This window comes from Nomascus leucogenys, chromosome 22a (genome assembly GCF_006542625.1).
Source record: "Nomascus leucogenys isolate Asia chromosome 22a, Asia_NLE_v1, whole genome shotgun sequence".
Lineage (NCBI taxonomy): Eukaryota > Metazoa > Chordata > Mammalia > Primates > Hylobatidae > Nomascus > Nomascus leucogenys.
The window spans coordinates 59,871,500-59,893,191 of record NC_044402.1 but is presented as its reverse complement, the minus strand read 5'-3'; the positions used below and the strand labels follow the sequence as shown (position 1 = coordinate 59,893,191).

Sequence of the window (21,692 nt, the reverse complement as noted above, 5' to 3'; positions counted from 1 at the left end):
GATACCCAGATAACTGGCAAAACATTGTTTCTGTTTTTGAGGGTGGTTCCATTAGAAATTAGCATTTGAATCAGTGGACTGAGTAAAGAAGATCCCTTCACACCAGTGTGGACAGGCATCATCCAATCCATTGTGGGCCCAGATAGAACAAAAAACAGAATTCACTCTGTTGTAGAACTGGGAAATCCATCTTACCCTTGTCCTTTGATGTAGTTACATCGTGTAACTGTCCTTTGATGTAACTGAAAGTTACATCATGTTTTCTGGTTCTCAGGTCTTTGGGTCAGGCTGCATTAACTGGCTTTCCCAGTTCTCCAGCTTGCAGACAGCATATTGTGGGATTTCATAGCCTCCATAATCACATAAACCAATTCCCATAATAAATCCTCCCATATATCTCTCTATATCCTATTGGTTCTGTTTTTCTGTAGAACCCTAATACACACGCCTATAAAAAACTATCGATGACCATGTTGGGAAAAGTTTTAAGTATATTTCGATTATAACAGACATAATTTTTTTATTGTGATTAAAACAACACAACATAAACTTACCATCTTAAAATTTAAGTATATAGCTCAGTAATGTTAAGCATATTCACATTGTTCAGGAACAGATTTCCAGAACTTTTCCATCTTGCATATCTGAAAATCTATACGCATTAATCAAGAACTCCCATTTCCCCCTCCTGCCGGCCCCTGTAACTACTATTCTACTTTGTTTCTTTGGCTACTTCAGATACTTCAGAAATGGCACAGTAAAATTGGAAATGACAAAACTGGGAAAAATATACCAAGCAAATAAAAAATTAACTTTGTAGTGAATAGACAGATATCAGACACTCCAAGCAAGTTAAACCTTGAGTAACATTGATTTTTAAGAAGTGGGCCATGGGAGATACATCAATGAAAGAGACCAAGGAAAAGACCAGCAAGACAAGTAGGACTAGAAAAATGTAGAGAGTCAGAAAGGTGCTACAACAATGTTTTAGTCCAGTAAAATAAAAACTGTAAACATATGATCAAGTTTGGAAGTTAGGAAAACTGGCGATCTTGGCAAAAGCAATTTCAATTGAACATGAACAAATTTTGATCTTCCTAGGTTGAAGAGGAACTAAGATTTTGAGATGTTTGAATGAGAAAAATACGAGAGGGGATAATCTAGAGGCAAGGTTCAGGGAAGATAGATATTGCATTACAGGATTCTCAAATCATATTTATAGGTTGAGGACAAAGTTAAGATGGAGGGACAGCAACTTCTCACTCCAGCTACATCACTATAGTTCGTTCCCCCATAAACCCCATACTTCGTAACTTGGAGCCACTCACTGTTCCTACAGAAAAAAAAAAAAAAAAATCTCGATGCACATGGCCATCTGTTTACCTTTAGTAAACTGCATAAGTTGACTTCTTGCTAAGTGCCCACACATCATCTAACTCATCATGTGATTACACTGCTAAGTGCTAGACCATATCATCTGGTGATTGTCAAAAACACAGATTGTTTTACTTCATTTCTTCCTAGAAAGTATCTGATTAACACACAGGTTAATTGTTTTTAGTATTTCTTATACAATGGTATCACAGCTGGCTTAGTAACTATCTCCTTCCCTGTGATTTTCTCAGATGGTTCACAGGGTTCTACGGGAAAATAACTATTATGCTTGGGGTAAAAGCAAAAGCTTTGTCTTAGAAGAACTAGATTCTGCCAAGTGAGAAAGAAGAAAAAACATTTCAGGACAAAAGTTTTGTCGTTTATCTAGCACTTTCTTGAGAGAATATTTGTCTTAGTAATGTTACCATAGCCATAGCATCGAAGATAGCACCTAGCACTGTAGCCACTCAAATGTTTGCAGAACTGAAGATGAGATAATATATACAATGATGTTTAGTTTATAAAAGGACATGGTGCATAGCGTCGGATAAGAAGTACTGTATGGTCAAAACATTTGGGGGTGATGAGAGCATGGCTTGAAGGGTGAGCTGGGATGTGTACGAAAGGTCTTATATGACATAACTAGGATTTAAAATTAGTCATCGAAGGTTTTTAAACAGGGAGGTGGCCCATTCAGATTTACTTTAGAAAAAAGTATTTTTGGTGACAGCAAAGACAATGGATTGGATAAAACAGAGGAGGAGAAAGACTAGTTAAAACACTGCTACGAAAGACAGATAAGGGGCTGAACTTCAGCTGTGGCAACGGGCTAAGAGGGAAGGTATCATCAGCCTTGAGAAAACTCAGGAGCAAAACCATCAGGAATGGTGATTACTGGTGATTAAACAAGAAAGAGAGTACCAGAACTGGAACTTCTGTGGAATGCAGGTGGAGAAGAGAGGTAATTGGCTTAGCCTGGGACATGCTGGTGAGGTGCACGTAACACTTCCAGGTAGTACAGTTAGAAAGTAAACATTCGGAGACAATCACTGCCAATTACAGGGGCCTACTGAGCTATAGCATTTAACACATCGATAATAAGTATTTATTCATGAACCTGCTTCCTGTCCCACTGATAATTAGGATAAGATTTTATTCATTTTTCACATCACCAGAGCATAAGAAATGTTTGAAAACTGAGTGTATTGTTACCAAATTTCAACTCTGAGCTGTAGTTAGATCAAAATAAAGCCATAGGAAGTAATCTCAAAATAACCAACAAAACAACTACAATAACCTCATAAAAGTATTAGGTGTTGTACTGAAGAAAAAAAGAATTAAGAAAAAAGTTATACTTGTAAAATAGAAGACAAAGTTCAACATGAAACCCAACAAAGGTATATAAAAAAATTATAGAAGTAAAGCAAGAACTGTACAGTTGTGAATTCCTTTGTCATATTCTTTAAAATGTATTCTTAAAATTTCTTTAATTAAAACATGTAATTTTAATTAAAAGCCACATGTGAATGTTGGTTTAACTTTTCTGGTATTCATGGATATCAACCATCATATAGGCAGATATGGAATCCAGATCCGACACTAAAAAAAAATAGGAATGAAAAATGAACTTGTAATTTTTACAATAGTAAGAATGGACTTGATAAATTATGCACATTTTAATCTAAAATATAGACTTTCATATGTTTTATCTTAATAATATACCTTGAGTAAAATAAAACGTCTTTGTCAAAAGACATCCCATTCAGTAACAGATTTTTCAACAACAACAGAAAACCAAATGGCCCAAGATATTGAGATAATTCAGAAAGTATGTGGGCAAGACCTCTTCTCTATTAAAATAAAATACCAATGAAACTACTTCCGTGCCATTTTAGCTCCCATTTGAGACCAAGCAAGACAATTATTTCAGGACTTTCCTATTACACATTAGTTTAAGAAATGCCCCATAAAAAAGGTTAAGTTCTGGCACCTAGATATTTCTGGAGTATGAAAATTATTCAATTCATGAAGAAACTGTACCTCTCTTTGAAGACTAATTGTTTTCTTGGCAGGGTATTGTGTTATCCAATGTGTTAATAGAATGCTGTCTTAAACGATGAGCTCAAAATTATCCTATTACATAAATCTGATCATTTCAGATTGCAAGAGTGGGAAGGACAGCTCAGGCGTTTTGCAAGGACATTCTTCTCTTGAAGAATACCAGTGTAGCACATCTATCATAATATTGGTTATAAATTACTTCCTATCACATTGAATTGAAAGAAAGAAAGCCTCCCAAGTTTGTAGAAACACCAAACCACTTTCCTTCCTTCTGTCAATCTTTAAAAAGTAGTACGGCTCTATTCTGAGCAGTAACTTTTGGTTTCTTTCTGTAGAAAGGCTGTGAAAATAAATTATATATATTCCACAGATACTTAACTTTCATAAAATTTTGCCAGAACTAAGGAATATTTTTCCCCAATATCCTACGATTAGTGCCAATAGTGGAATTAAGATAAAAATAGTACAGAAATTTTGTGAATATCTATTAAGATATGTTGTACGTGAACTCATATCAAAAAGCATAGGATGATTAAACTGGAATTTTTAAGTATTCCTCCAAGCAATGTGACATTTATCTACATTAGACTTTTTACCTTGAGTCTATGTTATTTTAGGTTATCTTACCACCTACTAGATTGATTTTGTTAATTCAATATGGAGTCTCAAAATCATATATATTCTTTTCCTGCAAATGTCAAAGAGAAATCAAGTTCCTACTCTTTCTCCAGACAGTTAAGATTACATCTAATCCACAAATTTCAGCACATACACACAGTAAAAGGGTAAAATCATACTGATGTAGAGTGAATCTAATTTTTGAATTTCAGGCGTTAATGATTTAAACCTTTGTGCTTAAGTATGGAAAAATTAAATCCTTTAAAAGAAGTTCATAATAACTGAAAAAGGCCCCATCTGGCAATAATGAAGACAAATTAACAATAAAATTTTGAAAATCTGGCAATATGATCAAGCCAAAGCATACGAAATTACTTCTCTGTACTTAGTCACTGGTGGTCCAAGGAAGGATCAACTTCCTGTCTTGGACTCTGGCGTCTAAATTAAAGCAGGAAAATCGACTGCAATCTGGGTTCCAGGCTTCCGGCTCGCAAGCAACAAAGCTCGAAACTCACTAAAAGCAGGAAGATTTTACCCCCAACGTATTCTCTAAGAAGAATCCGCTTTTTGAAGAGCTGCTTTCAGTTTAGTTCAAACAAAAGGCAATGGCATCAATTCACACCTTGGAGGTTAGTTGATTTTTAAAGCTTATTGTGCTATATTAACTCCTTTTGTGCCAATTTATCTTGAGCAAGAGGGTTTTTCTTTAAACTACACATATGAGCTAGAATTTACTAAAGAAGAAAAGAGTTTTATAATCTGAATTATTAAACTGATTTTTTTTCCATTCAATTACTTTGAATTGTGTCATCTAGTTTTGAAAATATGGTTATGTTCATTTTTCTGTGTATATATGCCTGTCATGTAATTACATTTTTCAATGAATACTGTTTTAAAACAAATGTTTTAAATAGTTTTATGTGCTTAAGTAACAGATTTTATACTTAGTTTTTAACCAAACCTTGATGATCAAAGAAAATATTTTGGTAATTGTTCAAGAATAGCTTAGAAGTACCATTTATATACAAATTGCTCCTCCAGCAGAAAATCAATAAAAACAGAAAACAATTCTACCAGCATCTCATTATAACCTGGAACAGTGCATGAAAGTCCACTTCTGCTATAGCCATTTTAGTTATAGACATGTGCAATAAACCACCCGCTTGTCGTAAGAAAAGGGACGGCAAAAGTGAAACTACTTGGATAAGCATAAGGCATTAGACCACGTAAACCATTATTATAATTAAAGAAACATGAATTGAGCAGTGATTTATGGAATGGTAGTTGTACTATATTACACCAGATTATAACAACAAATCTTTTTTTGTTCATAGATTTAGAAATAAACTAATGTACCTTAAATCTCTGTAGCTCCTTCTCGTTTACAATTGTGCTTTCATATGCACAATCTGATTTCAATCTGTATTACAACAATCCTGGGAGGCAGAAAGAACGGTCATTTTTGTTCGTACTTTAATGGGTTAAATATAATTCCCATCAGTTTGAGACGTGATAATGTGAACTAATTAAGCCTAAATTGTGCTGAAAATAATAAAAGTTGTTATTGTATAAATGGGGCTTGGCATCAAATTGACACATTTTATTAAATATAATGTGCAAAATATAATGAAGTAACTTCTATTTAAAACACCGTACAAGGCAGGTATTATTTAAAATGCTTTAGTAACTCATTTTCCATAAAAAGAAATCTGGCATTATAAAAATACATAAAATAATCATGATTTATATCATTAATTTACGTAAGATACTTTTTTGCATAAAACAAAGTTAAAAAATAGTTTTAAAAGGTATTCTTATATGAGCATCATTCCCAGTATAAAAATTTTCATAACTTTTTGTAATTTTGGTTCATCTGTATAAATAAAGCATTTTTATCCTTTTAAAATTCATAACTCCATTTAAAAAACGTAAGATTCTCTCTCTTTTAAATAAAAGTTCACTTGAGGTAGTATGTTAAGCTTTTCCTTTGGTCTCATTCAGTCTATGTGTCCAAGTCAGAAGACTGAAAATTTGGAGTCCTGTAGTTTTCTAAAGTCTGTTTAAAGGTACAAATGTGATTTTCTTCCTGAAAATCTGTCCTTTCTTTCCCATCTTCCTCTGACCCAGAGTCCAAGTCTGGGGAAGAATGAGCTTTCAAATAAAAGGCTCTTGGCTGACAATCTGATGGCTGTCCAAAGCTTGAATAGGCATCTAGGTGAGGTCTCCTGAGAGCTTTTCCAAATGTACCTGAAAGAAAGAAACACCTTGAGCACGTGGGTCCCTTTGCTAGCATGTGAATCAATAAAACCCACTGCAAATGAAGAAACATCTTACCCCATGAATATGAGTAAGTGTTTTCTACAAGTCCACATTATGGCATTCACATACATGTACATCTGTGTTAGAGACAGATCACTTCTAGAATGGAGCAAAAGACAATTTGCCCTCCCTCACATTTACATCCACTGAACAAATGCATCTATTCTTTATCATTTCTCATGACTGGCAGTAATGTTAATGGTCATGCAATAAAGTTCCCCAATATAAGTTTCCCCATATCCTAGCTGAGAGCCCACCAATTTTGGTGACGGGTGCGTTGGATGGTAACATCCAAATTAACTGAGGCTAAATATAGAAATTTTCTTTCAAAATAAACCTGTGTCCTGCCCTTTCTTCATTAATTGTAGCCAAATATTACTCAATTGAATCAAATTCTTGCCTCAGTCATACAAAGCATATTCTTTTAATTTTTTCCAAAAAAGGAATATAAATAATTCCACTGTGATAAAACATTTTGTAGAAGTTGGGTAAAATATTTGAAAATTCTCCTTTTTTTATTTTATTGTCAGCATGGCAAGTTGTGGCTGATTTTCCCATCTCTCCGTTCAGTGAAAAGATGACCTCAGCTCTTCCATCCTATTATCCCCATGCATCAGACAAAAAAATTCACAACCTAATCTCAGTGCCAGCCAGCATCTACCACCACCGACTTGGACCTCAAGGCTGGTTTTCTTTGCCAAAGGTAGTCCAGCTTGTCAGACTAGCAGTTGTTGCTAGGTAGGACGCTGTTTTCCACCCTTCGACTGCGGGTTCAGTTGGAAGCCAGCAGACATACCAAACCACAATCACGCGGAGCACACAACTCCACCCCAAAGGCCGTGGGAGCCCAAAACCACTTTTTCCACATGGCTGACAAGCTGAGCTCCTGAGTCTTCCCCAAACCCTTGTCTTGGAGTAGATGCCACACACAGTGCTACCCAGAAAGCTCCTGAGGCTTAGTTATAGATTAAACACATCATCAAGTAAAATCCCACCTCTGACTGCTTTTGGAGGCATTTACACTAACTAGTCGGATGTCACGGCAGCCTCATTCAAGAAACCATTTTATGCCGGTTTGACACTCAAGGCTCTCATTGCTCTCTCACACACAACTTGGAGTATGGATCCTCAGACGAGGTACCTGCTAACTTAATAAACTTACCCATGAAAGAATTACTCGAGGCAACTGACGCTGACTCTGGATTTGCGCTAAAATCTAAAGAGGACTTGTTTAGGCACAGATTTTTCATTCCAGGTCCTTCATTTTGAGAGTAACTAGTGTTAAGTAGCTTCCTCACATGTGAAGGCCATGCTATACTACTGAAGCTTCGTTCGCAGGATTCTTCTGAAGGATGAGAACATGGGTAGCACTCCTTTTTCTTTATGTAACTGGGCTCATAGTGGTCCATTAAAGCTGTTCTTGGGTCAGGACTGCAACCTTTTTAATTTGGGGGTAATAACAGAAGGAGATTACAGTTAGCACATCTAGAAGTCTAAGAAACAGAATTGTACTCAGGCAAGAAAACCACCTACCTGTATGATACGTTTCAAAAGCATCTGAGCCATACACATTTCCCTTCAAATACACAGGGCCTGTAGATCCCAAAAAGGGACAAAGGAACAGATCTGTGGCAGCTTCCACATCAGCTTCACTGCTATTGTCAATATGGCAGGTACCTTTGAAACAAAAATCTTAGTCAATGATCCAATTATTCAAGTACCATTCAACATTCTCCCTAGTTTTGGCATCTTCCATATTTATAGATGAAAGTTTGACTAGAACATCACACAGACAAAAAATTACAAAAATTTATAGTAGGGTTTTAAAAAAATTATTAGAGGACTTGATTAGCCATTATGCTAGGTGTGGCGGCCTTACTGCTCACTTGGTTTCTACAGGAAACTGATGAGTGCGGATCCTGCAGCCAAAGCAGCCATGGTCTAAACCACATACCATCAGCACTGTCCCCTTCTTACAAAAGGTCCCAGATGACCAGAACCAGGATTGGCACTTGGCCAATGACCTCTTAATGCCCATCTCAAAGATAAACTCAGCTAAACATATCATCTCATGGGTATCTGAACCAAACAACACAGAAATGATATGCCATTTACTGCTGGACACACCAGGTGAAGAGTAAGTGATATCATCAGGGTTAGAGATGTCACGATGACGCATTGTCTGGGAAGCAGAAACTGGGCAGTCAGAGGTGGTGGGCTGAGAGGAAAGCAAATATGCAGAATGTGACGCAGTAATGCTGGTGGCCCACAGCTACTCTGGGAGCAGCCTCATCTCCAGCCCCAGCATCTAGGCAGCCTGGCATTATTATGCCCCAGTTCTGTCCCTTTAGGTTTTCCTTAAGTGTCTTTTCAGTTAAGCCCATTATACTTTAATGAGCTTGGGTCTCCACTCTTTGCCTCTAAATGGGTCTAACTAGAATACTCACTTCTATGCTCGGATCCTCTAACTCTACGCTATTTCTGGCTTGCCAAGCACTTTTAGTTTATCTCACCTCTGACGAAACTATGAAATTGAAAACATACACTTCACTCCCAACTACAATGTCTGGCACAGAGCGTATAATAAATACTTACGGGAAAAGTTGGTCATGTATTTTAGAATAACATCGATGGCTTCCACTTGCTGAGCCCTTAATATGTGCCTAGCGCCACGCAGTTTTCCATCTTCATTTCATCTGTACAAGTACCTCACCAGAAAGTACTGCATGTGCCCCACAGTACATGCAGTAAGTAGTAGGAGTCGGTCTTGTCCCAAACCTGTGCTCTTGTATTACGCTGTCTCCATTATTATTCTCAAAACTATGCAGCATTGAAAGCAAGGGTCAGAATTAGCCTTCTCAAAGAGGCTGGGCGTGGTGGCTCATGCCTGTAATCCCAGCACTTTGGGAGGCCGAGGTGGGCAGATCACCTGAGGTCAGGAGTTCAAGACCAGCCTGGCCAACATGGCAAAACCCCGTCTCTACTAAAAATACAAAAACAAAAGAAAGCATTAGCCAGGCATGGTGGCATGTGGCTGTAGTCCCTGTTACTTGGGAGGCTGAGGCAGGAGAATCATTTGAACCCAGCAGGTGGAGGCTGCAGTGAGCCGAGACCACGCCACTACACTCCAGCCTGGGCAACAGAGCAAGACTTCGTCTCAAGTAAATAAAAATAAATAAATAAAAAATAGACTTCTTAAAGAAAATAATGTAAACCATTTGACTTTTAAGGCCATTCATGTAACCAGTAAGGGCCAAAGAACATTTATAACGTAAAGGATATACAAATATCCTTTACACATGGAATAATTACATTTTTCTAAACCTACTAGTCTTTTTTTATTGTTAGAAACAAAGATTTATTTTTTTGCTAGTATTTAAGAGAAGGGTATAGAACTATACAATTTCAACCTTGCTAGTGATCTTGGGCCAGGTCCTTAATTAACGTCAGTGTTAATCAATATCTTGTGAAAATGAGTATCATATCTGAGCTTTCCACCATATGACTTCAAAACAATTACAGCCCACGTTCATTTTAAACACTTACCACTACTGTCATGTTGTGGTAAGAAAAATCCAGCACCTGAAGATGTGACAAATTGGTGGTGGCTTCCACTTTCTGAAGACACGTACCCATCCTGCCTGTCAGCTAACGTTCCCTGAGATGACAAATAACTAGGAGTATCTGCTGGCAAGTTGGTCTCATCTGTAATAAAACAGCAGCATTTTATGAACCAAGAATGATCGTTAATTGTCCCACAGGCATCCCGGGTGAATGGCATAGACTATTTTGGCTTCTGCGTACATCAGATTAGGGGAGATCTACTCTGGCAAAACCATCTCGATTGTACAGTACTCTGGAATGGCAAATTAGGACTTTGCTGCTCTGGGACGTATAAGCTGACTTTCTGTTTTATCACCCATTGGATGCACCTCCCAAATTTCAAAACAACAAATGCTTAAACAGATTTTTTAAAAGCCTGAAGGCCTAAGAATTTTCATGGGACAATATCTAAGCTTTCGAATTATACTTGATTATTGCCATATTCCCTGCTTAATATTACTAATCAATATCTGACTGCACATACTAATGAAGTCACAACCCCTCTTCCACTAATAAAATCCAACCTAAGTACATGCACATACGCATACACAAGACATACAACTACTGCAGACAGTAAACCTTATCATTAAAGGGCTGTTCCTGCTTCTCCATCACTATCTTATGAAGGAGTTAGAAATATTTTAGTTCGTGACTTGGATTATGTCTCACAGCCACAGGATATCCTGATGTCATTTTAACAAAAAGTATTAATCTTTAAACATCAGCTTTATTTGGGGCTGGAGTTTTTAGCGAATCATATTTCTGCAGCTTGAAACAAATGAGTCACCCTTCTGAGATGAACTCAGACTGCAAGACACACATTCTAGAAGTATCTGCGGAACCACAAATACACATGACTCCTGTGACCTGTGCCAAGCTTCTGTTTACACACCTGTGTTGGTAATGCTGCAATCTTCATTCCTCCGCCTTGTGTGGTATATGATGACCACCCACACGAGTGACGTGCCACCACACAGCAAACCACGGCTATGATCACGACACCCACAGTGGCCCATCCGTCATCGTCTAACGATGGGGCGGTCATCTGAGGGGAGTCGCAGGTCGGAGTGGGGATCACACTCAGGCGCACGTTTCCTCTCTCAGTGCCAAGGGTATTAGACATCTCACACGTGTATTTCCCAGCATCACTGACATCTGAGTCCACAATAATCAGAAGCTGATTGCCTGCTGCAAAAAAGTGCCTCTCGGTTACCACCAAAGGGCTATCATCTTTGGTCCAGTTCAGTTTGGGGGGAGGGCTTCCTCCAGCAATGCACTGTAGGACAGCCGTTTCTCCCTTGGTTACAGTTCGGTCCAACAGTGGCCGCAAAAATGACGGTGTTTCTGAAATAAGAAGTTATGCTTTTAATTTCCCAAATAAAATTTAGTTTCCATATCATAAAATGTAGCATTTAAACTTATTCAAATTGTAACCTAAAATTTTATTCTCCCACAACTTACTGGACATGCTTTTTAAGAGCCTAAACATATACAACATTCAGTATTTCACTACTCTGCTGTCATTTACTCATAACACCAGTTAAGCATAATAGCTACTATTTTTAAAATCTCAACTTCCCTCACTTTTGCAAAAGTCGGGAAGCTGGTTGCAGAGGGGAGAGTGGGAAACAAATGCTTTTTAAAAATAGAAAGTATAAAAATAATTTCAAGCACAAGGGTATGTTGATAAATAAAAAAAATCAGAATGCTTAAGTTTTTTAAGTGAAACTTTTTAGGGCCGGATGCCTAGGCCTACATTAAAACTCTGACAATAATTTACTTTTATTATTTAGTATCTTAATAGGTTACTGTAATTAGCTCTTTCAAAGATACGTGAATAATAATTGTGTTTACATTCTTAAAAAGCATTTGTTTAGGTAAAAGATGAAAAAAAAAACTCTGACTTCCGGAGAGGTATGGTAGGCCAAGAAAAGAGAGTAAGGCCTTCCCAATTTGTTCCTACTTTTTTTTTTAATGTTCTTTATGGTGTTAAGACTACTGATATAGACAGCACAGTGGGGAAATTAGAGGAGGGTGAGCCCCCATAAAAGGGAAAGCATCACAACTTTTCCTCGGCCCCTCTCTTCAGGATGGAGGGGCAGGGATTCACCTCAGTGGCCAGACTTGAAGATGTCATGCAATCCCTGACTTCAAAGTGTTCAAGAGGCCATTTGCATTAATACTTCCTAGGAAAAGGCAATGCCCGTAGATCTTCATCTCTTACTCTCACACTTCTGGTACTTAGGGACCTTGGATGAGCTAGTATCTTCACCCACCTAGGACAGTCAGAGTTGCATTTGCAGAAATACTTCCTGCATTGTTCTGAGCTGTGCAGCTGTATACCCCAATGTCCTCTATCTTCACATCCACAATAAAGAACACGTCATCCTCGGGCATCACATGCATGCGTCTCTCCCGTGCAGCTGGGAAGTCTGTGCCCCCATCCTTCTGCCAGGCTATCTGGGGGCTGGGTGCCCCACAGCAGCACACTCCAAGCGTGCCATGGCCCAGCTCGGATGGTGAGGTCCATGGGGGTCTTGGTGAATGAGGGAAGCACTGAAATCAGAGAAACAATGTAGGCATTAGCACAATGGAGTCTTACAGGTTCACTTGCATTCCTTTTTATTATTTTTTTTGTTTGTTTGATACTTACAGATTGTCCCTGACATAGATTGGGCAGGGGTTAATTCCAATTTCAAGTCAAGGAAACTAAAGTTGAGATGGAAAGATTAAAAGGCTTGCTCAAGGTTACAGATACAGAAACAATGAAGTCAGGATAAAACAGAGGTCATCTGATTCTCAGATGAAGGTCTTCCTGCTATTTTCTGCCACTTTTTAGTTTCCTCAATAATGAACTGTGAGATCTTGGGCATATCAGTTAATCTCTTTGTACCCTGACCACTCACTTCATCTATTTCTTTTTAAAGTCTCTCCTGGTAGTGCTAACATTCTGTGACTTTTAGATTATGTTTTGCATTACAATTTAAACTCAAAACTGTTTCTATGTGCCAGGCCACAGCCATCATTTGCTGAGTGAATGCATTAATGAATCATATTCAAAATCTTCTACCATGGCAGATACAGATAGTTAAATGATAAAGTGGCAAGGATCCTGCTGTAAACTGTATACCTACCACACAAAGCAAACAAGAACAGACTTCTTTTAACAGTGGCTAACAGTGCATTTACTGAGCACTACCTTGCAGCCATTTTGCTACATCCTTTACACATATTATTTCACTAAATGAGCATAATGCCTCTAGGGGGCAGGTCCTATTATCCTAATTAAAAGATGTGGAACTGGAGGCGGAGACGTGAGTAACCTGCTGAAAATCACGCAGGGGTGGAGGATTCACACACAGATCTCTGAATTAAGGCAGTGTGCGTCCAGCATGATGCTTTGCAGCCTTCCAGGTCAGTATACTATCACTGTAAACTCTCAAAGAGGAAAACATGGCGGGACGGTGGCTCACACCTGTAATCCAGCCAGCACTTTGTGAGGCCGAGGTGGGCAGATCACAAGGTCAGGCGTTCGAGACCAGCCTGACCAACATAGTGAACCCCGTCTCTACTAAAATACAAAAAATTGGCCGGGCATGGTGGCGCAGCCTATAATCCCAGCTACTCAGGAGGCTGAGGCAGAAGAATTGCTTGAATCTGGGAGGTGGAGGTTGCAGTGAGCTGAGATTGTAACCAGGATGTCATCCAGCCTGGGTGACAGTGCAAGATTCCGTCTCAAAAAAAAAAAAAGAAAAAGAAAAAAAAAAAAGAGCAAACATGTCTGGTTCATCTCTGTGTTACTCACCACACTGAGTACCGTGTCGTCTTCACATAATTGCAGGTTTAGATACAAATAACCAAGAATGGTAATTTTGTGGAATGAAAGGTAGGGAAAGGAAGAGTCAGGTGGGGAACTGTGAGAAGAAAAGACAGGGTTAAGATTAAGAGAGAAAAACAGGTGCTTTCTATTTCTAAAAGGTATCTTTAAATGCTAAAGGAAAAGTCAGATCACATACTATTTACTGTAAGCTTGGCTTTGACAGAGTAGGATGAACCGAAGTGATTGGAGATGACACACTGATATTTCCCCTCACTGGCAAATTCCACCTCGCGCAGCGAAGGATGGTGGTATACTCCATCACCTCGCCACTTGGGCCCGGAGGTGTGCATAATTTTCCATTTCGGATATGCAGTAGTTCATTGTTTTTTTCCAAGCAAAAGTCATTGGGGAATCACTGCTGCTGGCAGCTGAGCAGATTGAAACTCAAATTGGAACCTTTTATTGCCGACTGTGTTTCTGGCTGAACCGTGATCTGGGGTTGGGAAAATCATCTGTTCAAAATGGACAGGAGGAGACAAAACATTGTTAAGGCTCAAGTGTCCAAATACGACTCAAATTTGAACACCAAGAAATGCAAAAACAGCAGCTTAGGTTTTACCCTTTGTGTATGTTTTCCAGATGGACTAGCAGTCCCCGTGTTGACATGATACACTGGGAGAGTGTTTATAAAGTAACTCATTCATCTTGAATACAGATGGAGATCTATTTATCAATCGCTATTACCTGAGAAAAGATTGTTATTTTGGAGCTATCAGAAACCCCACTTTATTTCCTGATCCCTTATGCTTTCTATAAGTAGAAGAAGAAAGCAGTTTAAAAACTTCCGGCTCAGGGATCATTTTGAATGCTACTACTATCAGAACTGCAACTGTTCCCATGTTCTCCCAAAAAGGAGCAGCAAATTAAGAAATCAAACACAATCAATGATTAATCAACAAGACAGCCATTAACATTCCATTTACCAAAACAGAACCACTATTAAAAAACAGTAATTTAGGTAGAGGCAAAAAAAAAAAAAAAAAAAAAAAACTGATAGCAAAACAAAAAGCATCTGTAAAACAAACTGTAAGACACTGCTTCGGCCTGGAGCTTTGAGAGGCCAATCATGCTGCTGTGCTACCCTGTCAAAGCTAATTATAATTAAGCTAGCAACTCTTTCCATTCTAAACAGTTATTTTTAGTTCTCTGTTACTTTTTGGAAAGTTACCTTTTTGAACTTCAGTTTCTCAGCGATGATCTAAACCCAGAAGGAAACATCTGAGATCTACAAAGCATAACATTTGGGTGCTACTACTATTTGAAAAAACAACCTTTTTATGTGTATTGAATGGGTTATGGGGGATGCTTTTGATTAACTCCAGTGCTGCTATTTCTCAATGTCTGCATATTGTAAAACGAGGTGGTTTCTTTTCTGTATTATTCTGAAATTCTCATCTAATAAATCGATGTTCAGATTCACAAGGAAGTGAAAAAATCTATGGATACTATACATGTGTTCAACGTAATAGGGGGATCAGATCTTGGGACTAAAAAAACTATGAAATAAGGACCATGGGAAAGGAGCAGTTCAGGCCCTTACAGATGAATGCCAAAAGCTTATTCAGTTCCAAAGCTACATCAGAGGTTTTATTTCCAGAAACTACTGGCACAGCTTAATGCTGCAACCTAAAAATATATATCGTGGACAAAGCAGTTTTAAGTAAATTTTTAAATGCCAATGCAAAAGAAGGTTCTTAATATTTTAACACCCATGCTTAAATAAAAGCAAATTCTGATTTACTGTTTTATAAAACATATTTATTTTTACAGAGGTCTCCATGGCAGCTAATAGTAAATGCAGCTTATGTAATAGATAGAAAGTTGCACCAGAGATGAAAACTTTTCTTTTAAATCCAGATCTGCTACTAACTAGCTATGTAAAGTTCAGGTAACTAGATTTCTAATGCTGAGATTCTTGGATGCTAAAACAATGGACCTTAAATTATTTATAATAAATTCACATTTCCTATTACTTGTAAATGTTTTACCTACCAATAGTTAATTTTTTAGCACCCATAAATCATTAATAATTTTCTCTTTCATGTAAACCTCCCAACAAGCCTCAGAGTTGGGAAGAGAAGAAAGGAGAGTCCCCATTTCATGGATGCAGAGACTAACATTTAGGGAATTTAAGTTAAGTAGAAGGGCTGGGATTATCCTTCCATTCTCCCAAGATCCAATTTCATTCTCTTTCCACCACACCATCCTGATGCCAAAACAAAGATGAAGCAATTTTAGAAAACTCTTTCCCATCTGTGAAATTAAAATAATCAGCAAACTATAGACCCATTTTCCTCTACCTCAGCAGAAATAAAGCTTTATAAAGAGATCATAAATCTATTCAAAGCCATTATTGGATAAATGGGAGGGGGAAAAAAGAAGAATAAATAAAGGCAAGGGCAAATACTTATACTCCACCACACAAAGCCATCTGGGCTAACAGCAAAATGCTTCTTCCTTTTAGCAGCTGAGGATGGGCACAACTGGCATTTACAAAGCTCTGAAAGTTGTTTTCCGCCACCCACTGTGGGAGCATTTTAGTTGGCAATCGCACAAAAGGCTTGATGTATTTAAATGCCTGAGGAGAGTAATTACATTCAATTTGTTCTGTATGAAATGCAGATTTCTACAAGTAAACTAAACCCAAGTAAATATTAACAAAGCAATGAATTTGGAAACTGAATACACACATCCCATGGAATAAGTATTCTACAGTCAATTTTTAAAATACAAGAAATGTATCTAGCATGATTTTCTGTTGCTCTTACTGTCCTACTGAGACGGAAGTATTGATTTATCGAAAGTTCCTTACAACTGAAAAAATTACTACTATATTGGGTGACTGTTACTGTATTTGGTCCCACAAAGTTGCGAATTTAAAATAGAAAAACTCATTTCAACAAAAAGAACAAATAAACTCCTTTTTTGTTGTCTAGTATAAAAATTAAGTAATGTTAAGAGTGTGCTGGGCACTTTTTAATAGATACATAATCTAGGGTGACACACCATATACAGTTTTCCCCTGTATACTTTCAGACTCCTAGAAGGAAAGAAAAGCTTACAATTGTTGCAGTTTCTTCATTTGTGAAAATGCATTGCCTTGTAAAGACATGATTGCGTTGTCACTCAGGTCTCTGAAAATCACCAAATCAAATGCATCAGAGCAACTACCATCATTTCGTGTTTTTTGGACAAAGTTTGGGCCCACACTGCCCACCCATTTGCCAAACAAATACTCCCTCTATGTGTTAAAATATATGACGGGGGTAACCCCAGAAGAATCCACTGCAAAGCTTGTGCTGAAGACCCAGGGCATTTGTACACAGATAGGTTTTGTTTTAGTGAAAAAGATTCACTTTCTGTCATCACTTAAAGATTATTTGACTCATTAGGGCCATGCTGTCTATTATTTTATTCTATTACTCTTTATTCCAATTAGCAACTATTAGAACCTTCTAAATATGCAAATAAAATTTCTCATAATTATGCTTTTATAAAACATTTACACAGTATTTTTGAAGATATGCACTCAGTTAAGTGATTTACATGTGTTACTGCATTTATTCCTATAACAACCCAAAATATGACGGTATTCTACTTAGCTCAGCACGAAAGGGGAAGGTAAGGGTTGAAACAATTATTTTTCAATTCCAAAACCTGTGCTTTTAACTATTAACCTAATTCTGTCACCCACAGCTCACTAACATAAACCGCAGTAAGATGTTCAGACAAGATATACTTGTTAAAACAAATACTTCAGGCAGGAAATTCATAAAATGAGCACATATTCTGGGTTAATTCTCTTTATACAGAGACTTATAAGCACTCTGTATTAAAGTATTCACCACAATGATTACCACTCTGTTTTTCTTTACAGGGGTCAGAGTATACAAAGGGAATATTGAGTGAGACAAGTGGGAAGAGAAGACAAAGAAAGAAGGGACCAGACATGGCTAGACGAAGAGGCTAGGGCAATCAAGGAAGATTTAAGAGAACTGAAGCAGAGATTAATACTCCACTGATCCACTAATTCCACTTTCCCAGAAATGGAATGGGCCAAATGACAAACCCTTTTGGCTAGTTTTCTTTTCAAAATAATCGGTTTCAATAAATAGTGCAATGTTGATCTGCCCTTCCAAAACTCAGCTTTGCAGAATCATTCTCTATAATTTGAACTGCCACACTCACTGTCAGGATGGCTCACGATCCAAGTCTCCCTAGACGAACTGGTGCAGTCAGAAGGTGACAACACAGTGGTTTACAGATAACAGCTAAATCTTCACTCTCATACATAGCACACATAGGAGAACCCAATATGTATTTTAAATTGTAACTTCTTTTGTCCTGGTTAATACATATTAAAAACTTCTGGCTACAAGCATTCTTAACAGAGTAGATATTATACATTCTTTGTACTTTTACTGTACAAGCGTAAAAAATACATCCATGGTTATAAGCAGCTGGTTGTTTCCCTTAGTTAAAACATGAAAGTTTTTAATTCCTATCAATGTTAGCTAGCTTTCCTCTCTTAGTGGCTGAAAATTCCTGAGCCCCTAAAGACATTTCAGAAATGTGTGCCAGGAAGTTACTAGGAGTTACTGGGAGTAGCGGCAGAGATTGTACAGGCAAGAGCCAGTGTGATGCAGGGACACTGTGAAAGTCCGGGCATCTCTGGGTTTGAGTCCTGCTTCTGACAGCTACTAACTGATCGGTCAAGAAGAAACAAAAGAAAACAACAAAAAAGAGAACAATGGTAAGGGGGGGGTTGTATGTTTCATAATTAAACAACAATAACAGACCAACGATTCTCAAGTAGTGCTAAAACTCTCCTGTGTCACTCAAGGATTGTGGGAACATTGTCTCTGTTCTTTAAAAGCCAAGTCATTTCCTTTAATGTCCAATGGAATCAATAAAAACTCTTAGAACCCTCTGCTTAACAATAAAGATAATAATAGCTATTGATTGTATTCTGATTTCAGAATTAAATGAGAATATATGTGACTATGTGGTACAATGCCTGACATATAGTGGATGAACTACATCTAGTAGTTTTTTTTTTTTAATTAAATAATCACTGCTTGAGAAAAACAATTAAAAACCCATTAAGGAGATATAGCTTTTGTCCTTAAATACAAAGGAAAGCATATACCTGTATACTTCTATATAGGTAGGTAGGTAAGTAGGTAGACAGACGAAAGAGATAGAAAGATAGGGAGATGTTTAATATATTTTATGGAACCAGAAGGATGCCAACAAAATTACATTCTCAGTTTATCTTTCATGACATGTAAGTAAAAACCATCTTAGAGATTCTCTTTAGGGTAACTAAATTCTAGCTACTCACAGATGCTTCCAATGCATCCAAACCAGTGAAGGCTTTTTTAGTAATAGATCGGATCCGATTTCCTTGGAGTATCCTGGGGAAAAAAAATTACATTGGAACATTTAATTTAAAAAAGCCATTTTGGGGTGGAACTCTCATAAACAGAACTGCTTTTTAAATTATGTTGAGCAATTCCATTTTCTCAATTAAACAATATATCCTGTAAAAATGTGTCCATGCCATCTATTCAATAATGTTGTTGAACATGATTTTCAAAGCATTCACAAAGAGCCCAACAAAAATAGGTATTCAGTAAGTCACTCGGCTGATTAAGTTAAATCATTGTTTCTCAGAGTCCTTTTAGCAATAGGTAGAGACTTTATTCAAGTAAACTGTCTCAGAAACAGTTACTAACAGTTACTAACAAAGCAGGGTAATAGTGAACGTTTTTCTCCTTCCCTCCTTCTCTGTGGATACCTTCCATCCACAGGAGTTTGGGACTATGGGGACTGAATTTGAATACTGTTGGCTTAAAAACATGTAATCTGACCATCTGCAAGGCCATTTTATGGCTAATTATAAGATGTGTTCATCCTGTTTTGCTTGTAACCTACCACAGCATTATCAGTGGCTAATAGATTACTTCATTAAAAAAATTCCTATGAGGACAGTACACATTGAGGATTTCAAAACGTGGAAGTGCATGCACTAACTTTTACGCAACGATAATTCCAAAGTCTAAGCCCTCAACATAGATGAAAATTATTATAAGGATATTACAGTAAATTCACCACACTAAAGTGTTGAATAAAACACTTTCACCTAAGAAGAAAAAGTTAATAATATACATCTCGTGCAACAGCAGGCATTTTGGGGAGAGGAATCAAGGGTGGTAACCAGATTAAGCACCGATTTCTCATCTCTTCATGATGGTCAACTTGTATAGCCGACTTCAGTGAAGACAACATTTTTAAATCAAGAGTGAGCTAAAGTATGAGGCAATTCATACTCACAGCCGCCTCAGTTTGTCAAGCCCAGAGAAGCACCATTCATGTCTTCAATAGTCCAGGAAATCTCATTGTTCTTCAGATCCCTAATTTGAAAAGAAGCATTCCTTTAGAGTGATAAGCTCAGAAAGCCTAATATCACCACCCAGGTGGCATATCATTTGTAAAAAATTTCTCATAATTCCCCACATTATCTCCACCTCTTTCAAAATAATAGAAAACTCTTTTTCTCCTACTTACTTCTTACACCCTGCCTGACTCCTCAAAACATTTTAAGTTTTTCCCTAAAATCAGAAAAAGCTGACACTGGCCCTATTAATTCCCTATCAAAATGACTACATTCTGAATGATCCGAACAGTCTGAAAAATACATTAAACTTTAAAACCACTGTTCCAACCACACATGCAGAAGTTCGCCAAAGCATACAGTATGTCTTTCAATTATGTAATGCTTCAAATAGTGAAAGAGCAAAAGTTTCTGACAGAACAAAAATCAAAAGCCCATTGCACAACCTTAAATTACCATTTGAGAATTTTTCAAAGGTCAATTAATTCAACTCCCTTTTCTTTCTCTTAGGACAGAGATCAGGTTGAAGATGTAACTGGCATGATAAACAGTATCTTCCTTGCCCTTGTAGACCTTTTTGCTCTAAGTAATTTTTAATCTGTATTTTATAAAGAAAACTCAGTGGACTTAAAATTGTTTCCCTCTTAAGCAGTTACCAATTTCCTGGAGATCCTGAGAAGGTTCACTGTAATCACCAAAACTAACTTATGACTGTCCTTTTAATCCTTTACGAAACACATATGGATGAAATGGATCCATTTTAGTCAACTGCTCTGGGAAAGATTAAGACGCTACTTCTGAGGCTGTATGCATTTCCTTGACAACAAGGAAATCTGCTAGGAGAAAAGTGGGCATGTTTAGGAACAATTAGGTTCGTGTACTGACAGCAAAATGTGTAACTTACAAAGTCTTTAAACTGGAAAGCCCCCGGAAGGCACAATCAGCAATGTAGCTGACTCTGTTGTTCCCAATGTGCAGTGTATTTAGTAAGCTTAGGCCAAGGAAGCTTGAATCATCTAACCTTGATAAGTGATTGAAAGTTAGGTCCCTGTAAAGAAAAAAAGAGAAATACAAACAATAGCTTTTTATTTCAATTCAACACAATGATTCGTCTTCCAAAAGACAGGTACTGTATGAGCTACACTAATCCTTATTTTTAAATTCTGCCTTAATAATACCCAAGTAAATATTTCTAATATCAGTAATTAAAAAAATACATTCTCTTTACTTGAAAATAACCATCAATGCTTTTGCCAACGTGCCATAGAACTGCAACAGTAGAATTGGCTTCAACTTATCACAACAAAAAGAAGACTAGGTTGCATGTGAAAAAAGCTGTCACCTTGGAAACTTTTGTTATGAAAATTTCACAGATCAGTGGTAAGAAGCTCATGCCCTGGCATGATCCTGCTCTCAAACCTGAGGAGAATAAAAGGCAAC

General features: G+C 37.5%; 1 protein-coding gene and 1 pseudogene across 2 annotated transcripts in view; both read right to left on the bottom strand.

Moving 5' to 3' along the window:
- HMGCLL1 (3-hydroxymethyl-3-methylglutaryl-CoA lyase like 1) overlaps positions 1-21,692 on the bottom strand; it is a 191,798-nt gene that overhangs the window by 37,866 nt on the left and 132,240 nt on the right. The gene's annotated exons all lie outside the window — the stretch shown is intronic.
- On the bottom strand, positions 6,029-20,246 carry LOC115832387 (annotated as a pseudogene). Its single transcript, XR_004027876.1, has 13 exons — positions 20,192-20,246; positions 19,206-19,272; positions 17,605-17,609; positions 16,918-16,989; positions 16,279-16,433; positions 15,460-15,467; positions 13,992-14,307; positions 12,252-12,531; positions 10,868-11,319; positions 9,919-10,077; positions 7,906-8,049; positions 7,535-7,810; positions 6,029-6,300 (listed from the first exon to the last, which is right to left on the bottom strand). The product of XR_004027876.1 is annotated as a leucine-rich repeats and immunoglobulin-like domains protein 3 (transcript).